Here is a 24077-nt window from a genome sequence, read left to right on the forward strand (position 1 = left end):
TAGGGTAGTGTGTACAAGGGGTTTAAGGAGGGGGTATATATAGTTTCCACTAGGATTAGGGTAGGATTTGAAATGGGCTTGAAAACACGAGTCCGCACTCCCGGCCGGTCAACCGGCTGCCGGTCATTTGGCCGGCTGGGAGATCCCTAGAAGTTGAAATGAATTTGGGAAGTCATCAGGTATGCATGGCCGGTCAACCGGCCGCCGGTCAACCGGCCGCCGGTCACCTACCGGCTGGGACACACTTGACTTTGAATCTTGACTTCTTGGCTTGGAGGAACTCCCAGCCGGCTGGCCGGCTGCCGGTCATTTGACCGGCTGGGAGATTCCTGTAACTTCCTTTAAAACTTGTGTTTTTCAGTTCATATGTTCTCCCAGCCGGCTGCCGGGCCACCGGCTGGGAATGCCCCTTTGCTTTGTTTCATGTTCAGCTGTATAGAATTGCAGTCCCAGCCGGTTGACTGGCTGCCGGCCTACCGGCTGGGAATCCTCCTCAGCATGATTTCTTCCTTCTTCCATGCGAATCTTAGTAAACACGTTTTCCTTGCTTCGTTTCACCCATTCCCGCCTCAATTCCTGCAAGGAGGCCATAATGTCATAGCAAGGGGAATTGGGACACGAAATTCGAGAAAGGAAGTACAAAACCGACTCAAATCGAGTCGGAAAGCATGAAATTAGAGGGAAAAGGGTGCAAAAGAATCCTATATCAGCTACCATAATTAGATGTTTTACTTTAGCCAAGCATGCGTTGCACCCTTCGAATACCTTGATCATGTTTATAAATTATGTATATGTTAAAATGACCAAAGACCGACTAACCATGGGGTAAGGGGGGATATCACACATGTTTGGAATTGTCATCATCAAAGGGGGAATTTGTTAGAACACATTGGGTTGATGATGCCAAGTCCCCTTGCTATTTACACTACTACAAAAATCATCATAGACATCCGACTTTTTCATCAATAGGCATCAGATATGCAACTGATGCACAGTTGACACATGTATATTCTTTATGCTTATACATCAGACTTAAGTCAGATGTCTATTCAAAAATAGACATCAGTTTTAATTTTATCTGATGCCTATTCCATAAATAGGCATCCGACTTTTACTAAAAACCGATGTCTATTGCATAAATAGACATCCGTTTTTGGTAAAGTCTGATGTATATTGTTTTATTTTTTTTTAAGAAAAATAAATTGGATTTATTACCAAATAACCTACATTCCTTTCATATACAACCAAAAAACCAAATACAAAAAACCATCATCCAAAATCAATAGCAACCAAATACAATTTACATATATATGCAAAGTGCAAAATATTGTATATATATAAACCAAAACCATCATCCACAACACAAACTTATACATTTAATATACTAAACATTTAGAATATGATCCGCCGATGAATCACGAACACCACGAACGTCTGTGATTTCATCTTCTAAAAATGATATTCTCTTGAAAAAGCTGCAAGTCAAGAAAATGGTTTATCAAAAAACTAATAAAAAACATACTCCGTATACCATTGATTCATCTTATAATGGGTGTGATACAAAAAGAGAGTAATAAAAAAACATGGTGATATATTTAAGGTGTAAATAACCTCCTAAAAGAAAGCAATCACATAAATTTACAACATCATCATAGTAAAGCATTCACGTATAATTTCACATAAAGAGTACGAGTAATTAACTTCAAACACGTCAAACACTTACATTAAGTTTCATCCATTGCGGAGAGACTACTTGGAACAGCAAGTTCTTACAATCCCCTTATCTGCTAGTCTCCCATATGACTGACATAATATGGTTTGCCACAACGAAATTAAATGAAATTAACAAACAGATAACATACATAGTCGGCCATCAAAACTGTTAACAACCAAAGGGTAAGTTCAAAATAAGGAATTGTTTTATTTTTAGTCCTGAAAGAAGGCTCAGGAAGGTAATAAGTATTGTTGTTCCTGTACAAGGTATAGGATTCCCTAAACTAGACCATTGACATTGTATGAACTAAAAATTCTATGTCAGCTAGTACAACTACTTTGTTAGGTTAAATTGGTAAGGTCGTTAGGAAATTATCTCACTGGTTCAAAACCCATCCAAGGGTCGCAACTTTAACTACTACTAGTCCCCTTTACAAAAAGCATATAGAGTACTAAACTGGGTATATAAAACTATCGCTGATTTTGGTTGCAGTACTAGATGTTTTACTTATTGATTAACTGTTCTTGTTTCGATAAAGATACAATTGGCAAAATACTACTCTGTAAAGCATACTGAATAACAAAGTATATATACTTAATCATATGACAAGAAACAAGTCATAAAATCAATGCAACTATACAAGTAACACAAACCGATGCATAGTGGTCCAAATTCTTAAAACAAGAGGTACTGGAATTAATGAGTCTCATGTTCAAATCTCCATCCTTTTACTATAATATTGTCTTCGCAAAAAATAATACAAGGAACATGAAAAGTAATACACATTACATAAACAAGACAAGGCCAGTGACATGATTAACTTGACATTGAGGATTATACTAACCTGAATTTTGCCGTGCGTCTGAGTGGGCATGTGGGGTTTGCTGAGTCCAGTATATCACAAGTATACTTCTTTTTACCAGACAGAAGCAAGTCTTGTGTACAAATGATTTCACTTGTGTTCCTTTGTGAGTTGGTAAGTATAAACCTTCCAGCCAAGCTTCAACTGTCTACTCTACACGTTTTAAGCCAAGCTCAGACTCCCAAACTAACCTGAAATTAAGCTCAAATCGACTTATTATTACAAATCTGAAGCAGCAAGGTAATAAGTATTTCCTCGAATGTCTAAACTAACATCAAAAACCATCTTAAATACAGATAAATCCATTTCCTGAGTTCATCACTTAAAAACTAACCAACACAATATTAAGAACTCTAACATCATAGCCACATCAAAACATTAACATAATCAAAACACCAAAGGGTGGTAACTAAGATAGCATTTGAAACATAATGTTCTCCTCGAAAACAAAAATCAGTAACACAATCCACAAGTAGATAAGATACATAAGGTTAACCTCAAATTCACACCCAAATATATTAAAGTTAGGGTTTACTTCCCCCAAAATTCAATTATTTCATCAAATCATAATCAAATAATAAAGCACAAGATAAAATTAATGGAATAGTAAATCTAATCAGTAACCAAGATCAACAAAGAAATTGAAAAAAGAAATTGAAAAAATGAGTTGGAGAAGTGAAGAACCTGTTGAATATCGAGAGAAGCGACTTGGAGAAATGGGTATGATGAAGAAAATTGAAGAGACTCACCATTTTTGCTGAGAAAATGAGAGAAAAAACGGAGAGATGTATGAAGAGGAATTGGAGTGCTGAAGATTGTTGTGCGGCGAAGTGAGACGAGATGAGGGTTTTTCAAGGGTTAGAAGAGTGTGATAGGGTGGGGCGATTTTAAGCTTATTTTGGGCGAGTTTTTTAGACATCAGTTTTTTTAATATCCGATGCAAGATTAATAGGCATTCGATTTTTAAAAAAGTCTGATGTCAATATGATTGGATAGACATCAGATATTTTTAAATATCCGATGTATAAATTTAGACATCGAATTTTTTGATAAATCTCATGTCTATTAAGTGATGTCTATTAAGTGATGTCTATTAAGTGATGTCTATTAAGTATTTTGTAGTAGTGTTAATTGTTTGCTTTTAGTTGAAAATGCTTAGTGATTGAAGCAATCAGATGGACTCTCAATGATGGCTCAAGATGATCAAGATAAAGTAATCAAGAAGTCAAGATAATGATATGATCCTAGCCTTAATCAAAAATTATAAGAGTAAGTGTAACATTCTCATTCAAGTCTAGTTATGGCAAAACCATGCAACAGTACACTGCACTGTGGTTTCTGATACTACCGTATGAAGGATGTTTTCAATCGAAATGTTTAAGTGTTAAAACTTTACAAATTTCAAACCTTAGCATTTGAACCTTCAAAAGCTTGAAAACAAATCTGAAATTTTAAGTCACAAATCCACATTGATTAAGCCTCTAGATTTGTGCAAATACCTTTTACATAAATGGTAAGTTGAACTTGTCAAACTTTTAAAGCTAGAAAAGTTTTTTAACATTTTTGTAAAAGGTCACATGTTGAGTGTTTTGGCCTAAGTTTTCTGATTTCTTCAATAACTTAAGCCCCAAGCCTAAAGTCTAACACTTACCATCACTCAAAGGCTACTAATTTTATATTGGATTTAATTTCCCTAAGTTGTACTTACTTGAGATCAAATCCATTATAAATAGAGTGTCTTAGTCTCATTTATTTCTTAAGACTTTTCAAAGCATTTATTGTAAAACCTTGCAAATCATTTGTGCATTTAAAGCCTTGTTTTTCAAGTATTTGCAAAACGGTTTTCAGATTTTTAAAGTCTTCATTTGTTTTCGAAAAGCTGTAAACCTCCAAGTATCAGTTCGCTTCACTGTGACACAATGAGTTTGTTCCATGATTCTCGTGTTAGATCTTAATTGTGATCTCCATGTTCATCAAGTGAACTCTTGAGATTCAAATCTGTAACACCTTGAGATAGAACCCATAAACTGTTGAAGCGGAGTAGCTTTAAGTTTGAGTGCAATCGGAGTAGGTTGGCGAGTTATTTTCATTGTAAGGGGTTTAGTAAGTTTGAGTAAATTTCTAAACAAGTAATAAAATAACGGTCGGACGTAGGCCTCGAAGTAGAGGCTGAACCAATTTTTAAAATGTCGTTTGTTTGTTCATTTACTTTTACGTTCTTTCACTTTGGTATTTCTCGCTTATATCTAGTCAAGTTCTGTGTAACAGTCAGCTATACTGTGACATAAAACGGCTGTACCATCTTGTGAACTTACATTCAATTAAGTTTCTCAAGTCTTGTACTTCAAGGTTCTTTACTTAAGTTGTCAATTAACTAAGTTAAGAACAAAATTTTAAAAAAGGTACACCTAATTCACCCCTTCCCCCTCTTAGGTGTTTATCGTTCCTAACTCTTCAATTAAGAATATATATTTTCAATACAAAATTTTAATAATTATATTTCCTTCTCACTCAGAATAAAGCCATAAATCAAATTTCCAAAATTAAGATATTGAAAAGACTTAAATGAAGAAATTATATTCAGTATCTTATATGATTAATTTGTTTAATACTCCCTCTGTTCTGGTCATTTGTTGTCCTTTGTTTTGACACAATGACCAAGGAAAGAGGAAATGACCAATTACTAAATGACATGTGGACCAAATTGAGTGTGAATGACCAAATTGTTCATCAAATGCATTCCTAAAATAGAAAGGACAACAATTGACCGAGACACTCGAAAATGGAAAAGGACAACAAATAACCGGGACAGAAGGAGTATTTGCAATTAATCCTAACTCATAAGGTATGTGAAACCCTATAATAAATCCCTAATTTTATCTTGTTTTTTCTGCTAAATCATTCAAGTCAAAGGCAAATCACTTGAAATAACTTTTTAAAGCAAGACTAGTGAGTAACTTATGCATGATTTCATAATTAAATGAAGCTGAATCTAGCTAGCTAGCTGGGTCAAAAAAAAAAAAAAAAAAAAATCAAATACCTTTCATTGTTTATGATATTTTTTTTGTAGAACACTATACAGTTTTTGTATAACCCATTTAGGCAAATAAAATAATTAAATTACCATCACCAACTAGGGCTGAGTTTCATATATGAAATACATTTAAAATGAGGATATATTATTTTTAACTTGTTAAAAAGCTTTGTGTTCAAAATATTATTACTTCCATCCATTTTTCACATCTTTAAATTTTAGTGGTCAACTGGAATTAAATTTAATTAGTAGTTTCTCCAATTATATAAAGAAATAAGATGTAAATATTATAAAGTTTATTATTTGATTATTAAAGCCAAAGAAAAATAATGTAAACGATAAGAAAGAATATAAACTTTTAAGCTGTTAGTTTGAGATATTTCAGAGTAATATTTCTCATTTACAACTGTATGTAACTTATAATAAGAGGGTAAAATTATTTAAAACAACACTTTCTGGATGATGGTACATATCAGTATATCACTCCTCTCCTCTGTTGTAAATTACAACCGTTATAAGTAAGACTCGCTAGTTAATTTCAGAAACCGAAAACTTACGATTCGGGATGCTTCAAAGTTCTTTTCTTTGATTCACCTTCTTTTTTCACAACACACTATTTCACTTTCACTTATTGAAAACCTAGATAAGGAAGATTGCCTTTTTGTGAAATTTACAACTGCAAAAGTCTTTGTGTCCCTTTCTTATCTTTGGGTGGATGTTTTGAAGATCTCTCTAATTTTCTTTTTCCACTTGTATTCATAAAGATGTTATAGGTTGATTTTAGATTAACTTAGTTCTTTTCCTTATATAAAAAAAATAATTGCCTTCTTTACATGTACTCTTTTTTTTGGTAATACCACTATTGTAGATGAATGAAAATTGAAAACCCTAGTTATAAAGGTGGTTAATGAATATAGTTGTTGTACTAGCCTAGAACTCGGGAAATCCGCCATGCATCATGCATTACATGAATATCTTGTGAACAAGTTTGACATGCATTTACCTAGAGGTTAGAGCCTCCATTTTTTACGTTATTTAAGCAATATCCCCTTGTCTTATTGCATATAATCGCGTGAACAAAGTTTGACCATGCATAAAAAAATCTACTATTGGTTCGTTGATGTAGTATGTTTTGGGGGATTAATGACTATGTATTGATAACCACACAACATGAAACGCAAAGAAGTATGGAGGGAAAATGACGAACCCTAATAGTTGGCTACAAAACACTTGTATCTTTAGCCCCGAACATATCATGATTGGATGTGTTAATCAGCTTAGTAAGTAAAAATAGTGAAAGGTAATACTTATGATCTGGTTTAAATATCGTAACATCGCCTTTATAACTTCCTATAGAGTATCCCCTTATTATAAAAGCTAAATCATTTTAAAGTTTCTGATTGTTTTCCTGATTTAAGGAGTAAATTTCCATTTTCTAGAGTTGGTCCCACCACAAATTTGCCTTAGATTTATTTAACATCGTTTCATTCAATTATTATTTCTTAATATTACGTCAACCGTCCAATTATCGTACTAACTAACATATATCTCGTATGTTGTCTAATATAAATTCTCATCTGTCACAGACAAAATCTGTCACAAGCTTGTGACGTGAGACAAAAGGGTAAGTGAGTTGGCAAGTGAAAAAGGGTTGTGAGAAGTCACAAGCTTCTGACCGTCACAAGCAAAACGGGTTGTCTAAAAATCAACTCGTGCATTTTTTACACGGGATTAAAGCTAATACACCAAAAAAAATATCATGATAGTTATCCCACCTCAAATATTTTTATGTTCTTGTAATCATTGAACACCATAATTTTTTTTATATTAAGTGTTCCGGGTGTAATTCCAGAGCAGATATTCGTTACCACCCGTTGCTTGTAGAATGATGTCTTGAGTTGAATCCTTCTTATCTTTATCGTTCCTCTCGGCCTCTCCTGCAACAATGAACGAACTGAGGGCTTGGCTTTGTGCCAAGCGTACTCACTCCGACGCCCAAGTCAGTAACTTAGAGAGGTAAGTTGTTACTTGACTGAATGTATATTGTAGAGAGAGAGGGAAGATTATACCAGATGAATAGTGTTTCTTAGGTTAAGTTGTGTATATTTTCCTCAATGAAGGTTGAGGAGTATTTATAGACTTTCACCTTTTGTCACGTAGTGGCCAAGTGGCCAAGTGGCTAGCAGGTGGAAAGACTGATCTACCCCTCGGCCGAGGGACCTATGGCAGGCCGGCGGGCCCTGTTGACTCACCGCCGAGGGGTCTTGGATGTGAGTACGCGGGTATGTGTCCCGGCTGGCAAGTTGCCACGCCGAGACCCAGGCTGACAGGCCGATGGGCTGCATCGGCTAGGCTGCCTAAGCCGTTGACTTGCTGTGGATATCTTTGACCTTGCTCAATATGTTGACTTGGTCGGCGGTGCGTAATATGCCCCATCAATTTGCCCCCGCCGTAGTCTATGCCGTGGTATGGGCTCCGATGTACGTTTGAGCGTATATTCTGCGCAAGTAATTTGTAAAAAATTTTCTGCATCGGCTTCTTCTGCGGCGGCTTCTTTTACCTCGGCCTGGTCTTTTCTTAGGCCGTACCATATCCCCCCTCCGCATGGATGCGTAAAGGGCATCCGATGTGGAAAGGAAAGTGACGCTGGCCGAGACCAGGGTTGAGAGAGCCGGTTGTTTTTGATTGCCCCCGGCCGGCGCTACTTAGCTTGGTTGATCATGTGGCCGGCGGAGAACAGATGCTTGGGAATTTGTTGAGGAAGGTGGATAGGCGGAGAGACACGAATGGGCATGTTGAAGACGCTTGGTCACTGTTGCATTGATTGACGTTCGACTGTTGCAACGATTGACATCCCGTGGTTGCATGTCAGACACGTGTCTGCACGCTGATTGATTGACGCTTCATGGGCTGTTCGCTGATTGGTCCTTCTTCGTGGGCTTTTCCTTATAAATAGGGCAGTTATTCCGTGAAATTGGCCACCAATTTCATTCTCCGAAATTTTCTTCTCTCTAAACTTTCACAGGCTTCTTTGTCTTCTATTTCTCAGAGTTGTTACTCCGGCGAGTGTTTTTCTTCAAGGTAAACAAACAAATTTCTTCACTTTTTATTTTGTTAAATAATTATTGCTACTATGTCTTCTGCTGACGCCGGGACTAGCACTTCGCGGCGGGGGTTCCCGTCGCGTCTTGATGGGGAGGGGATACTAGACGCCATCCCGATAAGGTTTGGGGGCCCTAGGTCTCCTTCTCCCGTAGTCGATCCACCAATTTTGGAGGAACGGGAGGTTGAGGATGACGATCTTGATGAGGATGAGGGGACTCCTTCGATGGTGGGAGGTTGTCTATCCCGGATCATGGCGAGCCCCGCACGACCGGTCTTGACCGTGCTTGGTCCCATAAGTTCGCCGATTGTTCCGGCGAGACATTTTTCGGAGGCCATTTCTCCTTCGGTGAGGGGTACAAGATCGTTATCCCTAAGAAGGGTCAGGCGGTCTGTTGCCCTCCACCGGGTCACACCGGCGTGTACATCGTGCACTGGAGTATGGGCTGCGGTTTCCTCCGAATAAATACGTCGTGGCCATCATCAAAGCTATGAACGTCGCTGTGGCCCAACTACATCCGCTGGCCATGAGGACGATAGTTGGCTTTGTGTGGCTGTCTTTTTAGGGGGGAGATCCCGACGAGTCAACTTATTCCGCCGCCTTCATCATCTACGGCCGTCAATCGTCGGTAAAGTGGGTTGGTATAGCGTGCGGCGGAGCCGGGCTTCGTCTCCGTGTCCAAACTTACTTCTTGCAAAGACGCGGCAACGGCGATGGGTGTATGTTCACGTGCCGGAGGACTACCCCCTGCCTCGGTCTTTCCAGAGCCCTGTTTACTTGCGGTGTGAGAACCGGGAAGAGTATGAGGAGTGTACCGCCCGGGGTAAAGTTAAAATGGACGCTTAGATGGTCCCTCTTGCGAGGATGAGAAGCGGGCGATGCAACTTGTTTGATCCGAGAAGGGATGGTCGCCCCGACTCGGATCATTCTTCGGGATGAGTTGCTCGCCACGTCGGCCTCATACCGGCCCTCGCCCGGGGTGAGTGGGGTCGGTGTGGGGCCCATCTTTGCTCGTTATGCTCTTGTTTCAGAGATTTGTTTTACTTTTATGTAACCTTTGTTTGATTTCTTATGACCGGTTTGGCCGGGATCTGTCGAGAGGACCTTGCAGAGGTTAGGGCTTGACAAGGACGGGAAGGTCGTTAAACAAAGATCCTACGGGCCGAGTTGCGTGATCGTAGACCGTCTCCCAACGAGCTCATGGATAAGGAGCTGAAGTCACTGGATCCGGCGGCGGCCCAGGCAAGGGTTCTCGGGGGCGTGCCAAAGAGAACAAAGAAAGCAGCGTCCAGGTTGGCGGCGGCGTCGGGGCGCCTACCTCTTCGACCCCGGTGGTTCAGAGCCGTGGAAGTCATCGAAATCGCTGATGGGGCGGTGACCGTTGCTAAGGTCCTTTCTCCTCCGAAGAAGAGAAAAGAGCCTCCGTCTGCTTCCATCGTTGCCGGGGAGAAAACTGACTCAGCCGGCCCTCGAACGAAGAGGGTCCAGACTGGTACGGATCTAACTTGTGGTTCGGATTTAGCTGGTTCGTTGGACATCCCAGATGACCGGCTTTCTGATGTGTCAATGCATGGTGACATGGATGCTCTGTGTAAATTTTTTGTAGATCCTCCTTCGGCGGCTGCCGCTCTCACTGAACGGCAAATAGGGAAGCGACCGAGAAGGCTATTGAGAAGGCGGGTGATGAGAAATGTCATCGTCGACTCCTCAGCCCAGCAAATTCCTGCCTCCGAGCTTGTGGCAGAGGGTGTGAAATTGTATAATAGGCTGGCGAAGTGGACCCAACAAGCCGGCTCCTACATCACGGAGCAGGAGAAAACTATGGCCCAAGCGCGCCACCGATCGCAAAGCTTAAACTTGACCTCTCCGCCGCAAGGGGGAAGCCGGGAAGGCTAAGCTGGATCTCTTCGCCGCCAAGAAACGCGTGGAAGAAAGCGAGAAGTTGCTAGCGGCCGAGAGGGCCAAGGTTGAGGAAGCCGATGCCGCCACTTTGCCAAGATGATGGAGGAGCGGGACAGTACAAGGATGGTTACGACGCCGTGGTTGCCAAGGGGGAAAAGTGGAAGGATCTGTTCCACAACCAGGCGGAGGCGCTCGGGACGCGCAGCCGCCCTTGTTCAAAAGGAGAAGGATATTGCAATGCTTCAAGATGATCTTCTCCCTAAAATGTGCGCCCAATTCCGGGACCAGGCCGAGGAGGCGACCAGGGAGGCAATAAGAAAGCTCGTCCCCGAGGGCTCTTTCCCGTGGGATAAATTTGACCAGCTTTTGGACGAGATGGCCGATCTTTGCGGAGGCGGGCGCGGGAGAAGGCGGAGGCGGCGAAGGCGCTCGATTGCCGAGACCAAGGCGGCCTATGATGCAAAGGTGAAGGAGGGTGACGGGCTAAAGGCACTTGAAAATGTCGAGCCCTCTTCGTCGTGCCGGCCACCGAGGATGCCGGCGACGGAGGGAAGCAACAGGCATAGGGAGACGGGCGGTCGTCACCAGACTCACCCGGCGTCTCGGATAGCTTTAGCTGTTCGGGGGCCAATTATTGAGCCTTCTCTCCCTGCCATCTTTTGGCGCTTCAAATCCCAAGTCTGTAACCTTTTGTTTTTTTGTTTCCTAGCTTTTTGTAAAGCTTTGGTAGGTAGAGTTTAGGCTATCCTTAAGGGGACGGCCGTCGTCTGTACTCTCCTTGCAATTATTTTCAATAAAGTTTTATCTTTTCGGTCCTCGGCTTGGCCGGGACTTTGATCACGAACCTTTACTTATTTTCTTGCGTTATTAATCGAGTGCCTTCGTTTTTACCGTCGGCATGGCCGAGTCAGTTAGAATGCATATCTCAGCTGCGTAACGTCTTTAGCATTTCTTTTAGCGTATCGGTCATTGTGTCCCCGTCGCTCTCGGCTAAGGCCGAGGAAATCGGGGTTATGGCTCGATAGCAATTCTTCTAGCGTATCGGTCATTGTGTCCCCGTCGCTCTCGGCTAAGGCCGAGGTAATCGGGGTTATGGCTCGATAGCAATTCTTCTAGCGTATCGGTCATTGTGTCCCCGTCGCTCTCGGCTAAGGCCGAGGTAATCGGGGTTATGGCTCGATAGCAATTCTTCTAGCGTATCGGTCATTGTGTCCCCGTCGCTCTCGGCTAAGGCCGAGGTAATCGGGGTTATGGCTCGATAGCAATTCTTCTCTTTGAGTGCCCGCCTGGTGGCAATTTTGTGGAGGGGACAAACACTCTGATGGAAAACTTGGGTGATTCATTTGCTCGTTATGATCGTGCGTTGGGGTGTCCACAAGGGGTTGGACACCTCCGCCGCTATACAAAGTATTTCCTTAAGTTATCGGTGTTCCAATGGCTCATCAAAGGCACATCTCCCATGTCGTCGCCCGGTATGTGCCCGGCCTCATCTCTTCAACCACCTTGTAGGGACCCTCCCGTTGGCGTCGTTTACCATGAATATTTCCTTTGTTGGTGGCAGCCGACTTCCTTAGGACTAGGTCTCCCACTTTTAGGTCCCTTTTGTGGACTCTTCGGTTGTAGGCTCTTTTCATCCGGTTTTGATATCTTTGCCAAGTTGAGGCGTCTTTGTATCTCGGCTTTCTTCGACCAGGTCTAAGGAAACTCTCAGGCCTTCCTCGTTTTCAACTGGGTTAAAGGTAGCCGTTTCGAATGTTAGCACCGTCGCTTCAATTGGTAGGATCGCCGGAACCGTAGACTAAGTGGAAGGGGTGTACCCCTGTTGCTTCTTTCTCCGTGGTCCGAAGGGACCACAGGACACCGGTAGTTCATCGCCCACCTTCCCTTAAGGTCTTCAATCGTCTTCTTCAAACCGTTGAGGATTGTTTTGTTGGTCGCCTCCGCTTTGCCCGTTGCTCGTGGGTGGCGGACGGAGGAGTACGCAAACTTGATGCCAAGCTCTTCTAACCAGTTCATTATCAGGTCGCTCCAAAACTCTCGGCCGTGGTCAAATACCATAACTTGGGGTAATCCAAAGCGAGTTATAACATTTTCCCAGTTACCTTTCGACGGCCGTTGTGGTCTTCGCCGGATCGCTACGGCTTCAACCCATTTGGTGAAGTAATCAACGGCGACGATCAAGAACTTCCTTCCTCCGGAGGCCGTTGGGAACGGCCCTAGCATGTCCATCCCCCACTGTGCGAAAGGAAGGGGACTAAGCACCGGTTGTAGGTCTCTGGAGGGAGCGTGTATCACCGGGGCATGCATCTGACAGTTCGTGCACTTCTTGGTCTTTGTTCTGGAATCTTGAAGCATGGTGGGCCAGAAGTAGCCGGCTCGGAGAGCTTTGTGGGCTAGCGTTCTTGCCCCCATGTGGTGTCCACAGATGCCTTCATGAATCTCTGTCAGTATCAGTTCTGCGTCGGCTGGACCGACACACTTCAAGAGTGGTCTTATTACGGATCTTCTGTACAGTTCCCCTTCGAACACCAAGTACCTGGCGGCGATCCTTTTTATTTTGGCCGAGGGATTGCGGTCCTCCCGGCAATTCACCGTAAGTTTGTATTTCATTATCGGAGTCATCCACGTTGTCTCGGTCTCTGTGTTGCCCACCATGCCGACGGTCTCAGTGATGCTCTTCGCATTCTCGATATCTACCAAAGACGGTTGGTGACATTCTTGATGGTTGAGCTTGCAAGTTTGGAGAGAGCGTCGGCCCGGTTGTTCTCGGATCTGGGAACGCATTGGATTTGGAAAGATTTCAATTTCGCTATGTCGGCCTTTACCCTCTCTAGGTACCTTATCATTCCGTCGTCCCGAGCCTCAAACTCCCCTCTGATTTGGTTAGTAACCAACGGTGAGTCCTGTCTTGACACAATGTGTTCTCGCTCCGCGAGCCCTAGCTAGCTCGACCCGGTTATCACCGCCTCGTATTCGGATTCGTTGTTCGAGGCCGAGAAGGTGAATTTCAAGGCGTACTCAAACTCGTCCCCGTTTGGGCTGATGATAAGGATGCCGGCTTCGAGCCGTTTCGTCGTGGAGGAGCCGTCGGTGTAAACCTCCCATATGCCTGGGTTTGGCTCTTCTTGATATGTGCATTCGGCCAGAAATCGCAAGTGCTTGCCCCTTTATCGAAGGCCTTGGTTTGTACTGAATGCCGAAACCAGAGAGTTCCACTGCCCATTTGATGAGCCTGCCGGATTGTTCGAATTTTTCCAAAGCTTTCTCCAATGGCTGATCGGTTAGGACCGTCACGGGGTGTGCGTCGAAGTAGGGTTTTAACTTCCTCGTGGCAACGACGACGGCGAAGGCTGCTTTTTCAATTAGTGGGTAATTTCTCTCGGCGGGCAACAGTGTATGGCTGACAAAGTAGATTGGGTGTTGCTGTTTGTCTTCTTCCCTGATGATCACGGCGCTGACCGTGGCCGAGGTAACTGCTATGTATAGGTATAGCGTCTCCCCCAGTATCGGCCTGGACAGAGTTGGGAGAGTCTGAAGATGAGCTTTCAGTTGCTTGAAAGCCGTGCTCTGTTCCTCCCCCCAGCTGAAGTCTTTATTCCCTTTCAACACTTTGAAGAATGGGGTGCTCTTGTCGGCTGACCGAGAGATGAAACGGGCGAGAGCCGCCATTCTCCCGGTCAGCATCATAACCTCTTTTCGATTCCTTGGTTCCGGCAGGTCTAGGATTGCTTGGATTTTGTCTGGATTTGCATCGATGCCTACGCACCGACAAGTACACCGAGGAATTTACCCGCCGGACACCGAAGTTGCATTTCATTGGGTTGAGCTTCATTTTGTATTTCCTTAGTGAACAAAATGTTTCGTGTAAATCGGCCAGGTGCTCGCTGTCAGACTTGCTTTTCACAATAGCATCGTCGACGTAAGCCTCAATGTTTCGCCCATTTTGATTTTGGAACACTTCGTCCACCAGTCTTTTATACGTTGCGCCGGCGTTTTTCAAACCAAACGGCATCATTTTGTACATGTATGCGCCGTTAGCGGTGATGAATGCGCATTTAGGCATGTCCTCCTCAACCATGAACACCTGGTGATACCCCGAGAAGGCGTCTAGCAGGCTCAGCATGGTGTAGCCTGCCGTGGCGTCGATTAAGCTATCTATTCGAGGCAAAGGATAACAATCTTTGGGGCATGCTTTATTAAGATTGGTAAAATCTACACACATTCTCCATGCTCCCGATGATTTCCTTACCATCACAACATTGGCTAGCCACTCAGGATAAGTGCAAGGCATAATAAAACCCGCCGTAAGTAGTTTATCTACCTCGGCTTTGATGGCCTCATCTTTCTCGACTGAGGAGTTCCTCATCCTTTGCTTGACGGGGCGAGCGGTGGGAAGTACGTTTAGCTTGTGAGTAATTACCTCCCGGCTCACGCCCGGCATCTCGGCCGCTGAGTAGGCGAAGACATCCTTATTCTTCCTTAGCAGGTCCAGGAGTTCGGCCCTGAATTTTGGTTCCAGGTTGACACCGACGGTTACGGTGCGGCCTGGATCAATCTCCACCTCCTCTGTCTCTGCTCCTTCAACCATGCTGATGGTTCGGTCTTTCTCGGACCTGGGAGTGTGCTGTATCTGGAAGGATTTTAATTTTGAAGCGCCGGCTCTCACCCTCTCTAGATACCTTGTCGTCCTATGGTCCCGAGCCTTGTACTCTCCTTTGATCTGGTTGGTCAATAAGAGCGAATCTGTTTTCACCACGACATGCTCCGCCCCGGCGGTTCTGGCTAGCTTGACTCCGGTTATCACTGCCTCGTACTCGGATTCGTTGTTTGAGGCCAAGGAGGTAAGCTTCAAGGCGTGCTCAAACATGTCTCCGTTCGGGCTAAAAATAACGATGCTGGCTTTCGAGCTATCCGTCGTGGCAGGGCCGTTAGTGTGTATCTCCCATACGCCGTGGTCCTTTTCGTTCTTCGAGACGAGTTTATGTGCTTCCCCCCGGTCCGAGATGTATATCAATGTCAGGGCCCTGATAGATATCACAGCGTCGATTTCGCTCAAAGTGACCCGACCTATGAGAACGTTGTAGGCAGACGTGCCGTCGATGACTACGAATTCGGACATAACATTCTTGGCTGCACCTCCCCCGCCGAACCTCACCGGCAATCTGACTGACCCCAGGGGTACCAGACCGGCCCCAGAAAAGCTGTACAACGGGTTGGTGCAGGGGCTCAAATCTTCAACCCTCAGACCGAGGCTGAGAAAGCATTCTCTGCACATAACGTTCGTGTAGGCGCCTGTGTCAATCAGGCACCTCTTCACTAAGTGGTTGGCTATGTCCAGGTGGACTGTAAGTGGGTCGCTGTGAAGAGCGGTGACTCCCTCGTAGTCCTCCTGCCCGATGGTCATATCGGGGATGTTGGGAGCGGGGGTGGCTGTGTTGGGCACAAAGTTGATGGCCTGATATGGTTCATCCAGGTGCCGTTTGTGCCCATGAGCGGACCCATCGTTCCCGTTGCCCCTGATGACAACATGGATTACTCCTATCCGTTCAAAGACGGACTTGCTATTTGACCCGCCGGCATCCGGTTTTTGGCCTCCGGCAACATATTTGCCGAGGCTCCCCTTCCGGATCAGTTCTTCAATGGCATTCTTCAGATGCCGGCAGTCATTGGTTAGGTGTCCGGTGTGGCCGTGGTACTCACAGTACTGGCTCGTGTCACCGTCACTCCTCGGCCTAGGGGGTCTTTCCCACTTCTGGCCCTCGTTCTTGCTCAACGCGAAGACCTCGGCGGCCGATACGACTAGGGGGGTGTGATCATCGTACCGTTTTTTGTAGTACGTTCCCGAGCTCCCCCCGGCATCCGCCGAGTTTTGTCTCCTGGCAGACTTGTCCGACCGTGACCTGTTATTCTCACGGCGTCTTTCATCGGACCGTGACCCGTTGTTGTCACGGCGTTTTTCATCCGGGTTGTCCTCCTGGCGGCTCTTCTTTTCTGAGTGCTCGGCCTCGCTGGGGCCTACCCAGGTCTTGTGATAGTCTTCTACCTTGATGGCCTGGTCGGCCATCCTCCTGGCGGCATCCAAGCTCAGGCCTCCGCACTTGATGAGCTCATTTTTTAAGTCTCCCCTTGGGAGGCCCTTCATCAGCGCGAAGGCCGCCAGTTCGGGATTAATTTCTCGAATCTGCTGGACCTTTCCATCGAACCTCTTCACATAGCTTCGTAGAGACTCGCCCCCCTCCTGTTTGATAGTTAGGAGGTCCGATGTCTCCACGGCCCTTCCCTTGTTGCAAGAGTACTGGGCTAGAAAGGCGTCTCTTAGGTCGGCGTAATAGTATACCGAGCCGTCGGGAAGCCCTTTGTACCAACTTTGAGCCATCCCATGCAAAGTTGTTGGGAAAACTCGGCACCAGACCTCATCGGGCTGCTCCCATACCGACATGTAAGACTCGAAAGCCTCAGCGTGGTCGGCTGGATCACTATCTCCTTTGTATGATAGGGGTGGCAACTTGAGCTTAGTTGTCACCTGGACTTCTGGGACGTAGGCGTTGAGGGGCTGTCTGACCACGTGTCGAACGACACGCGGCGATCGGCTCCTCGCATTCCTAATCCGGCTCCTCTCCTCGTAGCGGGAAGGACTCCTTCTTCGACTCGGGCTTCTTCTCCAACTCGCCGAGTCGGACTCCTCGGCTCCTTTGGGGTAAGCCTCGTTCGTCTTTGCGGGGACGCTGTCCTCCCATGAGAGCGGGAAGGACTTAGGTCTACCACGCCCACTTTGGGCTCCCCGACGACTTGGCGGGTCGGCTTCTCCTAGTGCTCCGTTCAAATTTCTCGGAGTCACATTTTGGGCCCTGGTCTCCTGGACGGTTTCCGCCGCTCTTGTCGGCGTGACAGTGTGAGCAGGCGTATTACTAATTAGGTCCAGGACCATTTTCAGTTTTGCTATGTCAACCACATGTCCCATGATGGTGACCTGGTTGGCTGGCAGCGGCGTGTCCGGTATTATTGGCATCCCGAACTCCGGTTGGATTACTCCGCCGGTGGAGGGCTGCACGACTCCAGAATTGTTGAAGGTATCATCTTGGTAGAATGGGGTTTCGTCGGTCAAGACTGCGTCTTGTTGTTTCGACATCTTCTTAGCTTTTTGGGTGGGTTTTTGTTGTTTTTTTTTTTTTTGTTTGGGAATGAATGTGACTAGCTTCTAGTAGCGTTTTCCCACAGACGGCGCCAATTATTCCGGGTGTAATTCCAGAGCAGATATTCGTTACCACCCGTTGCTTGTAGAATGATGTCTTGAGTTGAATCCTTCTTATCTTTATCGTTCCTCTCGGCCTCTCCTGCAACAATGAACGAACTGAGGACTTGGCTTTGTGCCAAGCGTACTCACTCCGACGCCCAAGTCAGTAACTTAGAGAGGTAAGTTGTTACTTGACTGAATGTATATTATAGAGAGAGAGGGAAGATTATACCAGATGAATAGTGTTTCTTAGGTTAAGTTGTGTATATTTTCCTCAATGAAGGTTAAGGAGTATTTATAGACTTTCACCTTTTGTCACGTAGTGGCCAAGTGGCCAAGTGGCTAGCAGGTGGAAAGACTGATCTACCCCTCGGCCGAGGGACCTATGGCAGGCCGGCGGGCCCTGTTGACTCACCGCCGAGGGGTCTTGGATGAGAGTACGCGGGTATGTGTCCCGGCTGGCAAGTTGCCACGCCGAGACCCAGGCTGACAGGCCGATGGGCTGCATCGGCTAGGCTGCCTAAGCCGTTGACTTGCTGTGGATATCTTTGACCTTGCTCAATATGTTGACTTGGTCAGCGGTGCAGAATATGCCCCATCATTAAGAGTAAAATATTTAAGATAAGAAAGTAAATGGGATGGAGAAAGTATCGTTTTATTTTTTAGGAGGATATATTGATTAAATATTTTATTAATCTAAGGGGTATAGTAATGTATACTCCCTCTGTCCCGGTCAATTGTTGTCCTTTGGTTTTGGCACAAAGACCAAAGAAAGAGGATAGGGCCAATAACCAAATGACAAGTGGAACAAATTGAATGAGAATGATCAAATTACTTAATAAGTTCATTCTTAAAATAGAAAGGACAACAAATGACTGAGACACCCAAAAATGGAAAAGGACAACAAATGACCGGGACAGAAGGAGTATTTTTTAAGTATAAAGGGAGACATAAAGGCGATTTGGATACTGATAAGATTTCAATTCAGGTTATAAGTACTAATTTTATGAATTTACCGACTAATTGACAATTTGTTAAATTTTGTGGTTAGGTTATAGAGGCTAATAAGGAGGACACCCCGCCATTGGAGCCTGAGCAAGCCCCCTCACTTCCTCGTGGCGAGAATCTCAATCATCTTCCAACAAGAGTAGTGAGAATCGTGCACCCATTAATTTCAAATAATCGTTTTGAAAAGTCAGTTTTCCAATGTTAATCGTGAATTAGGGAGTAAAATTGTAGAGAGTTTTTTATAAAACAGCTTTACAGTACACATAATGTAAAACTGTATTCTTTTTAAGTTGGTAACTACTCTCTTTTTTTGACGAAAAGTTGGTAACCACCCTTACAAGGGTAGTTAAGTAAAATAATAAACATATAATAATACTTATGTAAAACTGTTTTACACAAGTAATAACTTTTTTAAAATCATTTATGAATTTTTTTTGATGGTTTTGTCATCCAAAATATAGTAGTAGTTAGAATATTTTAGTGAAATTAACTAAGTAAATTAACATATGATTTTAGAATAATAAGGTAATAATTGTGTAAAATCATTTTATCTAATACTATTATTGAAATTTTAATTATGCCTTCCGTAACTATACATTGGTATCATGCACAATATTTCATTTCTTTTAACATATTGATGGTTTAAATTTTAAAACTTTTTCACTGCATATCGCTTTGTTTTGTTTTGCTATCATCCTTTTCCTTTGATTCGATTCATAATAAAATTATGTAGAGAAGAAATACAGAACAAAGACGAAGGGAGCGGATTAATGCAAAGTTGAGAACTATACAAGCCTTACTTCATGCTTCTGATGATAAGGTATTTTTAAATTTTGATATTTAAGGAGTATGTGTTCAATATAAAAGCAGTAATTATTGTATAAGACAATTTAAATAATAAATTTATTTATTATCGTTAATTGAATATTTTTTTATGTAAAATAGACCGTCTTTCGGTGTAATTTAGTCAATGACACTAATACAGTTAACAACTTTGGACTACAGTCCCTACGGATTGAACCATACTCTCACAAGTACTAAAACATTTGTTTGTCAATTTTTTTTGTAATCTTGCAGAAAGACCATGCATCGATCCTCGATGATGCAATCAATTACATCAAATTCATGAAGTCCCAAGTTGAGGTACTCTAATTATCTTCTACGGAGTAATACAATCTCTTGTCAATCCGACATTTATTTACCCATTTTATTACATGACGTTAGACTTGTATATGCAAGTTACGAAGTATTAAATTATCAACCAATTCGGTTTGAGTAGATTTTGAGTTTATTGTAAGACGGTATAATGAACTGAATGATGTGATTATTATTGATAAACCGATTACATTATATAGTAGAGTAACTTAAGGAATATTCCTAATAATATTCTACCTATAATATAATATTTTCTAATACTTAATACGGAGTAATATATTTTCCTAAGAATAATATCTCTAATACACCCCCTCAGTCAAAACGGTAGTTGATGGACGTTTTGGCTGGACCAAAAGATAGTTGATGCCGTTGTAGCTAGATGAGCCAAGTTAACCTTCGTCGATGCTCTAACCGGATGCGGTGCCTCGTCGTGTCGGAGATCTTGTCATAAGAGGAGAGTGCCACACATAATGAAATGAAGGGCGCGAAAGTGGCAGTTTACCCCCTTAAGTTTGTTCAATGGTGAAATCAGGCCCCATAAGTTTCAATTATAGCAATCAAGCCTCTTAACTTTAGTTAAAGTGAAATTAAACTCCATTGTTTGATTTCTTGTGAAATTCTACCAAAATTCATTTTATAATCTAATTAATCAATTACAAAATTTAATTTATATAACCTTTACGACTTTTATACAATATATAATTGTAATAGCAAGTGTTTTTTTTATAATTTTACAATTGTTAAACAATTTATTATGAATGTAAGAATAATTTATAAGATTTTATCATATTTTTATTTTGTGTATTATAGATGAATGTAATTTTTTTTGGTGGATAATTAATTTTATATAAATTAATAAAGTTAAAATTAGTAATTTTTATGTGTGATATTAGTTGTATAATATAAAGATAAAATGAATTTTTGTTGAGATTTAAATGAAAATTAAAAATCGGGGTTGAATTTCACTTTTTGTTAAAGTTAAGGGGGCTGATTGTTACAATTGAAACTTAAGGGGCCTAATTTCACCATTGAACATTGAACAAAGTTAAGGGGGCAAATTGCCATTTTCGCAAAATGAAGGGTGCACAAGGGCCGTAGCAACTTGTGAGACACCGAACTAATGTCAAGGTGCACGAGGACCGAAGCAACTCGTGGAACAACGACTATAAAATAAAAGAAAAACAAATGGTGCACGAGGGACGAAGCAAACTCGAGAAACACCGAAACTGTGAGGGCCAAAGCAAACTCTCAACAATACAATTAAAAAATAAACAGTGCAATTAAAATAAAAAAAAATAGACTACTAAACCAAAGACAAAGCACACATCCAAGGCTCTTCGATCCCAAGCCAATCATGGTTAGCAGCGTGGGTCGTAGCCGGCGGATTCATAACACCCGGCTCATGAGGTAGGGGTGGTTGCTAGGGCAAACCTGAGGCAGAGAGAGAGAGAACGCGCTGACGGGGCATGGCGTGGTTTAGGACGGTGGCGGTTGCCGAAGCAACATGGGAAAGAGGGTTGTTAGGGTGGACGGACTCAACTCAGGCAACAAGATGGCGGCAATCCAACATGAGGAACGGTTGGAGGCTGAGAGCAATTTATTTATTCCTAATCTAGGCTCAGGGTGATGTCCGGCTGGGGTCGTTGCAGGGTTAGGGTTAGGGTTTGGGTTTGGGTTTGGATGCGGGAATATGGTGGAAGGCAGTGGTATATGGTGGGTCGGCGGTAACGGCGAGGGATACGGTTGGATTGACGCTGGTGATCCGATGTCATTCTGGTTTGTCGGAGATTGGTGATGGTGATGGGTGGGGTCTGGGTGTGAGAGGTGGTGGTAGGCGGAAGTCAGGGACGGAGATGGCCAGGATGAAAGGTGGTGGCTAGGTGGTTTGCTTTGGGTGGGGTAAAAAAGAGGGTTACGGGGTTTAGGGATTTGGGAAAACAAAGGATACAAGGCATATGGAATAATGGAAGGGTTGTGGGGCCTAGAGTTTCTTTATTAATAAAGAATAAAAATTTAGGAGTCGTTTGGTTCAAGAAGGTGGAATGGAATGGATTAGAATCTCATACCATAGAGGTATGGATGGAGATCCCCATACCACTCTAAACTTGTTTGGTATGTTTATTTTTTACACTATGGGGGAATGGAGTTGGAAACTTGGGTGAAAACTTAGGTATGAGATTCTAGGGGATTGGAATGGAGTTAGAATCCATCAGGTATCTAACTCCATTCCAAAACAAGCCAACCAAACACTAGATTTGCCCAAACTCATTCCTATCCATTCCAAACCCCTCAACCAAACACCCCCTTAGTACAATGTAAAACTATCGAAAAGAAGAGATTGTTATTGTACCCGCCGGAGATGGTATATAACATCCATCTCCGGCCGGCGGATTTAGCACGAGGTTGTTATAAGCGGAAGGGTGTTTGAAAGGATCGATTTTAGGCTGATACCATGTAAGACGGTATAATGAACTGAATGGTGTGATTATTATTGATAAACCGATTACATTATATAGTAGAGTAACTTAAGGAATATTCCTAATAATATTCTACCGATAATATAATATTCTTTAATACTTAATAATATATTTTCCTAATAATAATATCTCTAATATTTATACATGTATCCAGTACTTAATAAGGAGAGGTATAAATTGAATACGTAGTTGTTAGTATAGTCCTTGATAATTTGTACTTGATAAATTTCTAGCACCTCAATGCTCCTCAGTTTAAATAGGAAATATTACCATCAAATGTGTCATGACACTAATATAGACGAATTAGTATTCCTTTTATAAGTAAAAGAAGCGAGCAATACTAAACAGAGTTGCATTGAACAGCCTCGCTGATTGTTCTATGAACACTTGCAAGAAAACTTTTGCAAAATAATTTCAAAACTCAAAACTTAAAAGCACAATTTTGAAAAACTCGTTTACCCTCCATGAAAAATACCCTTTTCAATCTCTTATTTGTTGTTTATATAAGTAGATTTGTGAAAACAAACATGTTTGAAAACACACGAGTGATCCGTATTTAACTAAAACTTAGGGTTACTTAATATTTATATACTCCCTCTGTTCCGGTCAATGGTTGTCCTTTGGTTTTAGCACAAAGATCAAGGAAAGAGGAGGGAGCCAATTCGAAAAGGCTACACATACACATGGTGTAAAAAATTAGGGTACACAAACCAATAGCTACGTGACACGTGGCAAACCATAGTTAGCTAGATTAGATTAATTTAGGGTTAGGTTAGTCATTTTGTATATATAGTTAATTAATTTATGGTTAGTTTTATTTCCTTATTTGATTTATTTTGTTTTCATTTAAATTTAGTAAATTACTTAAAAATAGAATTATTTATTATTCAATTAAATCAATTTCGGCAAAATCTAATTATCCTATTTAATTACATCTGATAACTTTTGCATCAATCAAAGTTTTGCATCAAATTAACAAAACCCGAATTTTAAATAAGTTCGACTAAATTAAGGTTCATCCAAAAGTTGAATTAGGGATCATAATAACGAGTTTCGTCAAACATTTCCCCATAATTTAATTCTATTAATAAAATTGATGATTAATGATCCCTTATACAATTAATCTAAATCGCTCAACATTTTCCTCCTAATTTAAGTTTTTCAAATCTAACCCTAATTCAATTAAATAGAAAAATCGATCATACAATTGATGATGAATCCTAATTGAAATCGTGTAATTGAATTAACCCTCGTTTTATTCGATTTTTTTTAACCGCGCACATCTGGGCAAGGGAAGGAGGTTGGCGTGATTTGGTGTGGGAGCCGGCTAGCCGGCAGCAGGGCAATGGCAGAGAAGAACAAGAATTGATGTGAGATGTTGATGTGGTGTTGCATGCCAGTTGGACGTGTGACACCCCCATACTCCAAGTGCCTTACCAGGACCACTCAGGTATAAAGCTGTCACCATCTCGGTTTCCCGAGGCAATGATAATCAAAAACAATAAAGAAACAACATTTAAATAGTATAAAGTTTAAGTGAGTAAATACAATCCAAAACCAACTACCAAAATACGGTTTACATGATCTC

Source organism: Silene latifolia, chromosome X (assembly GCF_048544455.1).
Source record: "Silene latifolia isolate original U9 population chromosome X, ASM4854445v1, whole genome shotgun sequence".
Lineage (NCBI taxonomy): Eukaryota > Viridiplantae > Streptophyta > Magnoliopsida > Caryophyllales > Caryophyllaceae > Silene > Silene latifolia.